General features: G+C 37.4%; 1 long non-coding RNA gene across 3 annotated transcripts in view; it reads right to left on the bottom strand.

The window, feature by feature from the left end:
* Positions 1-5,082: 5,082 nt before the first annotated feature.
* Positions 5,083-10,370, bottom strand: part of LOC103747930 — a 63,771-nt gene continuing 58,483 nt past the window's right edge. For 2 of the 3 annotated variants that reach the window (XR_607868.3, XR_003846658.1), the window contains 2 exons: positions 8,668-8,772; positions 5,083-7,441 (listed from right to left, as the gene is read on the bottom strand). This is a non-coding gene — a long non-coding RNA (uncharacterized LOC103747930). Of the gene's footprint in view, positions 7,445-8,667; positions 8,773-10,370 lie in introns of all 3 variants that reach the window. The other variant, XR_607869.3, reaches the window with a different exon arrangement.

The following is a 10,370-nucleotide window of genomic DNA, read 5'->3' as shown; positions in this document are numbered from 1 at the left end:
GGTGATACCCTTCAAGATTGTATCCTTCATTCCCACTGAGGGCCCCTGGTCCCATAATGAAACAGAAGAGGCCTTAACCTCAGGGAAATATGTTTGGGCCTGTTTGATAGCCCTATAAAGGACTGGCTCAAGTGGCTTTATTTTACTTTATGTAATTCTTAACGGTGTCATGGCAAAGTGTTTTTGGAAGGCATTAGCTGAAAACAAATCCATTAATTCCTGATACCTGTAGCCAAGAGTAGTTGGGGAAGCACTGGGCAGACTGAAATGTCAAAGAGGAGAAGCTGGGGCTGGAGAGATGGCTCAGCAGTTAAGAGCACTGACTGCTGTTGCAGAGGGCCCGGGTTTGATTCCCAGCACCCATATGGTGGCTACAAACCATCCTTAACTCCAGTTCTAGGGGAATCCGAAGCCCTCTTCTGACCTTTGTGGCACTGCAGGACACGGGTGCACCCACATACATGCAGGCAATACACTCATACCCATGAAACAAAAATAATAAATAAAATTTAAGAAAAAGAAATGAAGCTAAAGAGTTCGACTCTTTAGGCAAGAAGGGCTAGAATTAGTTCTTGTTTACTCCTTGGAATTGTGAAGATTGTACTGATGTCCTAGACTCTGCGTGCTCACAGAAATAGATCAGGAAAACGTGCTTGAGTCTACAGTAGTGGAAGAAAAAACCTGCCACAACTCACAACCAGTTGGGCTCACTGCGGAATTACCAATGTTTAAAGAAGTAACACAAATACTCCTCAAACTATTTCAAAAAATGGAAAGCAGAGGAATACTTCTAAATTCATTCTGTGAAGCTACTAATGTCCATGATACCAAAAGTATAATTTCCTTGATATACATAAATCCCCAATACAATACTTGCAAAATGAATTAAACAACACAATGAAAGGATCATACAAAATGATCAATTGGTTTCATTTCAGGGATGCAAATATGATTTTAAAATATAACAATAAATGAAATACAGCACATAAATAGAAACAAAGCAAAAAAAATCACATGATCAGCTCAATAAATGCTGAAAATGCCCTCATTAAACTGAAGAATCCATTAATAATAAAAGTTTAAACAAAGAGGGGCTGAAGAGATGGCTCAGAGGTTAAGAACACTGGCTGTTCTTGCAGAAGGCCCAGGTTCGAATCTCAGCATCCACATGGCAGCTAACAACTGTCTATAACTCCAGTCCCAGAAGATCTGACAACCTCCTCTTACCTCCATGGGCACCACATTTAAAAGACTCCAACAGAAGACTCTGGGATTTCACAAACACTCTCAATGAAGTAGCAGAATACAAGTCAGTATGCAAAAATCATGTAGGGCTGGATAGCCTTGAACTCCTGATTCCCCTGCCTTAACCACTCTAAGCACAAAGATTACTCACATGAGTGCCACTGCCAGCTATAGTTTTTCTGTATACCAATAAGAAACATGATATGAAAGAAATATGAAAATGTTTCATTTACAATAGCCTAAAAACATAAAATCTATGAATAAACCTCATTAAGGAGCTAAGGTTCTAGACAGTAAACTATAAAACACTGATTAAGACACCAGACATTGACCACGCTGAACACTGAAGAAATATTGAAGAAGCCATTAGAAAGAAGATAGAATGTCCTCCCATGTTCATGGATTAGCAGAATTAATAGTTTGAAAACAGCCATATTAATGAAAGTGATCTACGGAGTCAATGAAGCTACATTAAAATTTTGATTACAAACTTTACATAATTAGAAAAAAATCTTAAAAATCGTAGGAAAGCACTAAACAGCTTGAACAACCAAAGTAATCTGGAGCCTAAAGAGTAATGCTGGAGATTTACGCTACCAGATTTTAAATGATAGTACAGAACTATAGTGCCAAGAAAAAGCATGGCACTAGCACAAAAATGGGCACAAAGAACAATGGAATAGAAATGAACACACAGAAATAAACTGATGCTTTTATAGCCATCATATGCTTTTCAACAAAGAATTCAAAAACATACTATGGAGAAAAGACAGTCTCTTCACATCCACAGGTAGAAAACTGAAAATAAATCACTCACCCTATACAAAGATCAATTCAAAATAGATCAAACACATTAATGTAAGACCACAAACTCTTAAAAGTTGTAAAGGAAAACACAGAATAAACACTTCAACATAAAAGCACAGGAAACAATTCCAGAAATGGCCTCCAATAGCTCAAGAAATAATAGCAAGAATTGACAAATGAGATTTTAAGAACCTGAAAAACATCGGTATAGTAAAGGAAACCATGGACAATGAAAAGATAGCTTATTGAAGAAAGTCTTTTGACAAACGCATTTCTAGAACATACACAAAAACTAAACACCAAAAGAGGAAGAATTCCACTCAAGAAATAATGCAAATGAACTGAACAAACACTTCTCAAAAGAAGGGCAAATATATGAAAAAGTGTTCAACATCTTTAGACATCAGGGAACTGCAAATCCAAACAACTCTGAATACCATCTGAGGTGGTGGATACCTTCAGTCCCAGAACTTGGGAGGTGGAAGCAGGAGGATCATTTTAAGGTCATTTGCTTCATAGTGAGTTTGAAGCCAGTTTGTGGTACATGAGACCCTACATCAAAAATAAAACAAAAAAACTACAATGACATTTCATCTCATCCTAATTACAATGGTCAGCACCAAGAGGACAAAATTAACAAATGTCGCTGAGGCTCAAGGGAAATTGAATCTTTATACATTAATAATGGAAATGTAAATTAATCTAGCTGCTGTAGAAATTTGTATGGAGGCGTCTCAAAGAAAAAAGAACTATAATATTACCATAAGCTAACTACCATAACAGTCCCACCATTCCATAGAGATATGTATATACCCATGCTTATTGTGGCCCTATTCACAATAGCCAAGCCATGGAATGAATCATCCTAGGCTGCCATCAATGAATGACTGAATAAATAAAGGAAATGCAAGATATTTACAATGGAATATTATGCAGCAGTTAAGAAGAATGAAGCTACGCAATTTGTGGGAATATGGTTAGAATAAGAGCAATACAAGGAAAAAAAGGAATGAAAACAGAACTATTTAGGAAGAGGAAGGTGACCAGAGAATTTGGTGGTTGTGATGACAGGAGGAGTGAATGTGATTAAAGTATATCATATATATAAACACATATATATGAAAATGTCACAATGAAATCCATTATTTTGTTCAACTAATATAGGTGCACCACCACACCAGGCTTAACTCTTTAATTAAAAGGCAGAACTTGGCAGACAGGATAGATATCACACTCCAATTATATGCTTACGACAAGGGATAAACTATAGATTGAAAAATACAATTAAGTTGAAAGTAGTGGGTAAGCTGGATACAGTGGCTCACACCTGTAACCAGAAAATTGAGGCAGAAAGATTACTACAAGTTAAGGCCAGCTTGAAACATAGAGTGAGACTCTGTCTCAAATACCAGCAAAACAAAACTAAACCATTCCAGGACTAGAGATGACTCAGCCGTTAAAGGCATTGCTGTTCAATCTTGAGGACCACAGTTCAGTTTCAGTACTTAAGTAACAAGCTGGGAGTCAGCCAAACACCTACCTCTAAGTCCAGATCCCAGAGATACGATTCCCTCTTCTAACCTCTGAGCATGTACCCACATACTCATGTATTTTCTACCCCCCCTTCTTTGTCACACACACTCATACACATTAATAAAAAAAAGCCTAAAAAAGAAAATATCCCATGCTAATATAAACGGCGAGCTGGAACAGCAGTATCGGATAAAATAAACTATATAAAAAATTAGGACATTATACATTCATAAAATATTGAAACCATCATGGGCATGTTAGAATTATATAATGATCTGAAAGTAAATCCCCAAAATAGATGAGGAAAAAGCTGAAAGAATTTTATGCAAGCAGGACTTGATGGCTCATACCTGTAATTTCGGTACTTGAAAGGCTGAGGCAAGGGGAGTGCCATGAAACAAAGGCTAGCCTGAGGATATAATATGATTCCTGGCCAGCATGGGCTACAAAGTAAGATCCTGTCCCAGAAAAAAAATAGGAGGGGAACTAAATAACTACAACAATAATTATAAAAGCCAACAGCCTCTTCATAAGAAATTCGGAAGAAGATTTTAAAAAGGTGTACTACTAAATTAATGTCAAACATAGTAAGAAAGAGTGGAACTGGTGAATGGACTAAAATATATCAATGCAACAGAGATATTAGGTAGACATATCAATGAAATGGGTATCCCAGAAATTCCCCCAAAGATGGTCAATTGTTAATTCATTTTCACGTGTACATGCCTTTTGTTTGCATGTATTTAAGTGCACCACATGCATGTAATGCCTGCAGAGGTCAGAACAGATTGTTAGACCATTGTTAGCTGCCATGTGGGTGCTGCGAACCAAACCTGGGTCCTTTGCAAGAGTAACACGTGACCTTAACCACTAAGCTGTCTTTCCAGATCCTGGTCAATTAACTTTTGACAAGGGTGCAAAAACAATTCAATGAAAAAGAAAGAGGCTCTTCAACAAATGGTAAAACTATATAGCTATACTTAAATACTTCAGCTTTAACCCATAATTAATCTTTATACAAATATTTATTTTAGAATAATCTTTGGTGCTGAGAGTACAGTTCCGTTGTAGACCATGTGCTTAGCATGCATGAAGCATGGAATCTGAGCTTCTCCCACCCCCAAAATACTAAAATGAATCATAGATACAAGTGAAAAATTTGAAATAGGGGCTGGAGAGATGGCTCAGTGGTTAAGAACACTGAATGTTCTTGCAGAAGACTCGGGTTTGAATCCCAGCACCCACATAGCAGCTAAGAATTGTCTGTAACTACAGTTCCAGGGGATCCGACAGTCTCTTCTGTTCTCCGTGTGCACTGCAGGACACGGGTGCACTTACCTACATGCAGGCAAAACACGCATACACATAAAATAAAAATAATAAAATATTTTTTTTAATTTGAGATATAAAACACCTAGATGAAAATATTATTACAGTTCTTAAATCACATCAAAACCATAATTTATAATATAAAAAGTTGATAAAATGAACTTCATTAAAAATTGAAAACTTTGCTTTGAAAAAGACTGCTAAAAGCATGAAAAGACAAGCCATAGGCAGAAGAACATATTTCCAAATAACATAATTTGCGACAATAGAAAAAGGAACAAACCAATAAAAATGGGAACCAAAGACAGAAGAAATTTTGATGGAAAATATACTCAATGCACTGTGTTCTCAAGGACCTACAAACCCAGACTATGATGGCTGACATCACAAACGTCCAACCACTGGACCTCTGTATTTGTGGGAGAATGCATAAAACATTTGAAAAAGTATTTTGGTGCTCATTTCTACTCTTAGCTACTTATTGTACAGAAATAAACATTTGTATCACAAAAAAACTTATACCGTAAGAGCATATAGAAAACTTGTTTGTATCTTAAGTAGAAATAACACACATATTCAACGATTAGTGAATGAAACATAATTTGTATTCCCTCCACACAACAAATACTACTCAGAAATACAAAGGAATAATCTTATGATGCATGTAAGTAAGTGCATTTTAAATACATTTAGGAAGTGAAAGAAGCCAGTATAAAAAGTTTACATATGCATGATTCCATTTATTTGACATTTTGGAAGTCAAAACCTTAGCCAATTACTCCTTAGTTATTTTCGGGAGTTGGGGTAAAAAAGGGATTGAATATAAAAGACCAACTGGCACAGACTTAAGAGGCTGAGGCAGGAGGGATGTCAAGTTCAAAGTCAGATAGGGAAACATGGACCCTCATGAGAAAACAAAACAAAACAAAACAAAAAACAACAAAAAAACCCACCACCACCCCAACAACAACAGAGCTATTAAGAATAATTATAAAGTCATAAAACAGTTCTGCATGAATTGAATACACATGACATATATTTTTCAAAATCCGTAGAACACATCAGAGTTACTCTAACTGTATGTAAATTCAAAATAATTTTAAAACAACAAGGACACATTTCTACCTATCAAGTAGATCTGCACAGAAAAGGGTCATATTTTAATTATTTAAAGAACTATTCACATTTATTCACTACTGGTAGGAATATAACTTTGCAACTATGTTGAGAATAAATCAACAGCACTATTATGATGCCCTGAGAGTCCTTCAAACAAAATAATTTCAACATGTAGGAGCTTAATCTCAAGAAAGAAATACAAAGATTAATGTACAATGTTCATTACATTACATTTTATAAAAAAAGGACAACGTAAAAGTGTACAGTATTATTATATTATCCAAATAAATTTTGTGAAGTCCATGTTCTATGTAGTGTTATCAAAGAACATTATATGGAGTACACTTTTTAATTTTTAAATGAAAAATCAACAGAGAATAAAATGATATATAAATGAGATGTCAATTTTGTTATAAAATAATATTATGTACATTACTAAAGGGGCGATGTACTCAGATGTTACAAGCTATTACTTCCTGGCTTAGAAAATACATGTTCTTTACTATTTAAAAGTTGATGTTATTTTTATAAAGGAAAAAAATCTCTTATTAAAAAAATGCCCAGTCAAATTGAGCCAAATTTGTAACTTTTTTCACTTGTCTTCAATCAATAGGGCACACTGTTGTTCACTGGGGGCTAGCTGTCTTGCTCCTTCAGGTACTGGACCCAATGGTGATCAACACCTGCCAAATTGAGAGGGTGGCAACATCACTCCAAGAACATGAACTCTTTAAGTTCTTGTGCCAGGTAAGTACATAGTGGAAACAACCATTACAATCCACTATGTGAAATTGGGAGTATGCTTCTAAGCTCTTCCATGAAAGAATATTTTATAATCCTTCTCCAGAGCAGTTCTTTCTTGTAATGTGTATCTACCATCATGCCCTTGTGAACGACAAGTATAGATTCAAAAATTGACATTCCATAGCTACAGTAGATCTGGGGATGCCTAGATCCACTCCATCCACTCTATGTGTGCTATTTCCTTTCCTTGAGACTTTTGACACCTATCAGTGAATCAGAATTCTAACTTATGAACATTATTCTGGGGTTTGCCAAGTGGGTAAACAGAAATCTCTACTCACAAAGGAGGTACCTCTTACAAGTGGTAACACTTTGAAAAGTTATAGGCTTATAAAAACTCAGGGTGTGTTCCTTAAGGGGAAAAATGGATATTATAAACTCTCCAGTTTTTCCTTTTATTCCAAAAGGGAACAAGCAATTAACTCTTAAGCTCACTCATGAAAATCACCATCATCCTCGAAAGCTTCCAGGTCAAATATCCATTGAAAATGTCAAGCCTTTGTTACTTGGCTATGGCATTTCATAGTCTCCATCTCCATCTGCTTTGCCTGCCACTCCTCAAATTATATCCACACAGGTGCCTGAGCAGGAAAGGAAGCAAGATCTGCTGAAATACATCAAGGTGGGGAAAAAGAGATAGAAGAAGTTATGGAGAGGCAAAAGTCTTTTAGGACTTCAGAGAATAACGAGGCAAGACTACAGATAAGTCATAAAGTATGACACAGTCACGAGACTTTCTACATCTATGCTCTATCTCATCCATCTCCAAAATAGACAAATGTTAACCGGGATTCCTGATACTTACTACTGATCCATAAAACTTTGCACTACAATCTTTGCCCCAAGAGAAATCATAATATCCAATGACCAAGCCACAAGAGGGGAATTGTTCTGGCATAAGGAGTGAATTCTGGTTGTGAGTTGTTGATCTTGGGTATAACTTCTGTAGTCAGCAACATGACATTAGATGGGCAGTATTAGACTAATCAATATGAGCATTCTGCAGTGTAGTAGTAACTGTGATCAATTCACCTTTCATTCCTGAAATGTCTTCTGCATAGGGATTATATAATAAGAATTATAAGAAGAATCTGCAGTTACATTCAGATCAGTTGGCTGCCCTCCTCCCATGAAGAGGGTGTTTTGGCTCTGAAATACAAATACAACTCTGGTGACCAGTATTCTAGCACTGGGGTCTCAGGAATTTTTGACTGTTGGAGGTGTAAAAAATGAAGTAGTCTACCATACTGCAGGGATTTGTGCACGTGTTGTATGTGTAACTAGAGGAACACTATGGAAAGCAATGTTTCATACACTTGTAATCATGAGAAAGAAGAGGGGTTAAGCATGTAACTGAAAACAGTCACTGGAGAATATCTAAAGAGGCTGGTCCTGTTTAAAGTATTATTTTGTGAAACTGAGGTCAGAAGCTGTGGTTATCCTTGCTGCTGCTGCTGCTTTCTTTTTCTCTCCCTCATAGGAAGTCTTCTAACTTATCCCTGAAGAGTAACTACAAAGCAGCCCCACCTCTACAGAGAGGGATAGGATGTGTAAAGGCCCAGGGGTACCAACACAGGAATTATTAAACCTTTGTTGAAATATTAGCACATTTGAAGAATGTAACACAAGTCACTGGATCCGATCCTGAGCAAATTGTATTCAAAAGAAAAATCTGAGCCAAGTGTGGCAGGCAGTATGTATCTACACTGCAAGCACTCTAGGCAGAGGCAAGACAGGGAGTATGAGGACAAAATGGGCCTCACAGAGAGACTATGGGAAGAAAGAGTGAGAGAGAGAAAGAGAGAATTTGGGGGGGGGGTGTCTGCTTACGATGTCAGATAGCTCATGACTTTCTTCTTGTATGCTTTGCCTTTCAAGTCCTTGGTGCCATCTTTCTGCATAGGTTCTGGTCTTCCCCAACAGCAAAGGGAAATTCTGCAATATAAGCCAGTAAAATGGATGTATTCTGACCATAGAATGGCTTTTCCTAGGAGATGTTAAGCAACTATTGTTATCTTTCTTTTGTCTATACTTTATCTAAAAGCTGAATTAGAAAACGTTACTTAGACCTTGTTCTGATTATGGAATATATATATATATATATATATATGTACCATATAACCTCCATTCTCATACCAGGGATTAAAATGAACAAGTCTTGTATATGTTATGCCTTGATCTATGTCCCCAGTACTCAAAATTCATTTTGTGCCAGGTATAGTGGCCCATGCCCATCATTCTAACAATTAGGAGAGAGAAACAGGACTTCTACAAGTTTGAGGCCAGCCTAGTCTACATAGGAAGTTTCCAGACATCCAGGGCTACATGTACAGCACTTGTCTCGAAACAAAAAACCTAAACCTGCATCTTGCTCATATCAGTGCTTTTTAGACAGAGTCAATTACTCATCTCACATCCTTCCATAGTCACTCAAACCATTTCTATACAACTCCTCCTGTTGGCTGCCCTCTCCACAATCAAGGCAACCTAATGATACATCTGAAGAAGGCACAAAATCAGTTTCCTTTTTCCTTCATTACAAGATTGTTTTTAATTTGTTTCTCACTATTATGTGCCACAAAGTCTGACAACCACTCACTCTTACCTTTGGGTCTGGATAGTCCTTAGAAATTCCTGTTCATAATCCACCACCTGGGGTTCCAGTTTTCACACTTGCCCAGTTTTCTGATTTAGATCTCTCCATATGCCAGCGAAGTATTTCCTTTCATCTAGAGCTAAGATTCTACCCATGTTCCATCAAAACATAGGTTTTACCCTCAGTGATGGATTGAGAGGGAAATGTCCCCTATAAGCTCATGATCTGGTCCCCAGTTAGTGGCACTATTTGGAAAGGTTATGGAACTGTAGGTGTTGGAAACTTGCTGGAGGAAGTATGCCAGTTGGGGTTGGTTTTGCCCTCTTGTAGCCTGGCCCCACTTCCTGTTCTCTCTGCTTCTTTTGTATGGACAAAAGTGGGATAAGCCAGCTTCCTGCTTCAGCCACCATGCCTTTCCTGCTGCTGCCTTGTCTTCCCTCTTATGATGGATTCTATAACTCAGGATCTGTAAGCTAAAATAATGCTTTTTTAAAAGTTGCTTTTGGTCATGGTATCTTATCAACAAAAATGTAACTAATAGACCCATCACCCAAGACCTTGTTCCATATACTATCATCTCTTTCCTATATCTATAATGTCTCTCTTCTCAGTTCCTCTGGCTCCAGGGTCTGCAAACACTCAGTTTCCTCCCATATTAAAAGACTGATTATTGCAGGGGTGGTACATGCTTTCATCCTAGCACTCAAGAGGCAGACACAGGTAAGACTGCTGTTGGATCAAGGCCAGCCTGGCATAGACTAGAAAGTGAGTTTAAGGCCAGCTGGAGCTCAACGTACCCTCGCCCCGCCCCCCCCCCCAAAAAACCCTAGAAAGGGTAATTGTATGACTCATTACAAGTCTCTCTAGGGTTTGGTTAATCTTTATTATGGTTGTCATGTCTGCAAACAGAAAGTCTCCTCTTGGGACAATACTGATT

This window comes from Nannospalax galili, unplaced genomic scaffold (genome assembly GCF_000622305.1).
Source record: "Nannospalax galili isolate Female #2095 unplaced genomic scaffold, S.galili_v1.0 scaffold365, whole genome shotgun sequence".
Lineage (NCBI taxonomy): Eukaryota > Metazoa > Chordata > Mammalia > Rodentia > Spalacidae > Nannospalax > Nannospalax galili.
This window is presented reverse-complemented; position numbering and strand designations above follow the sequence as displayed.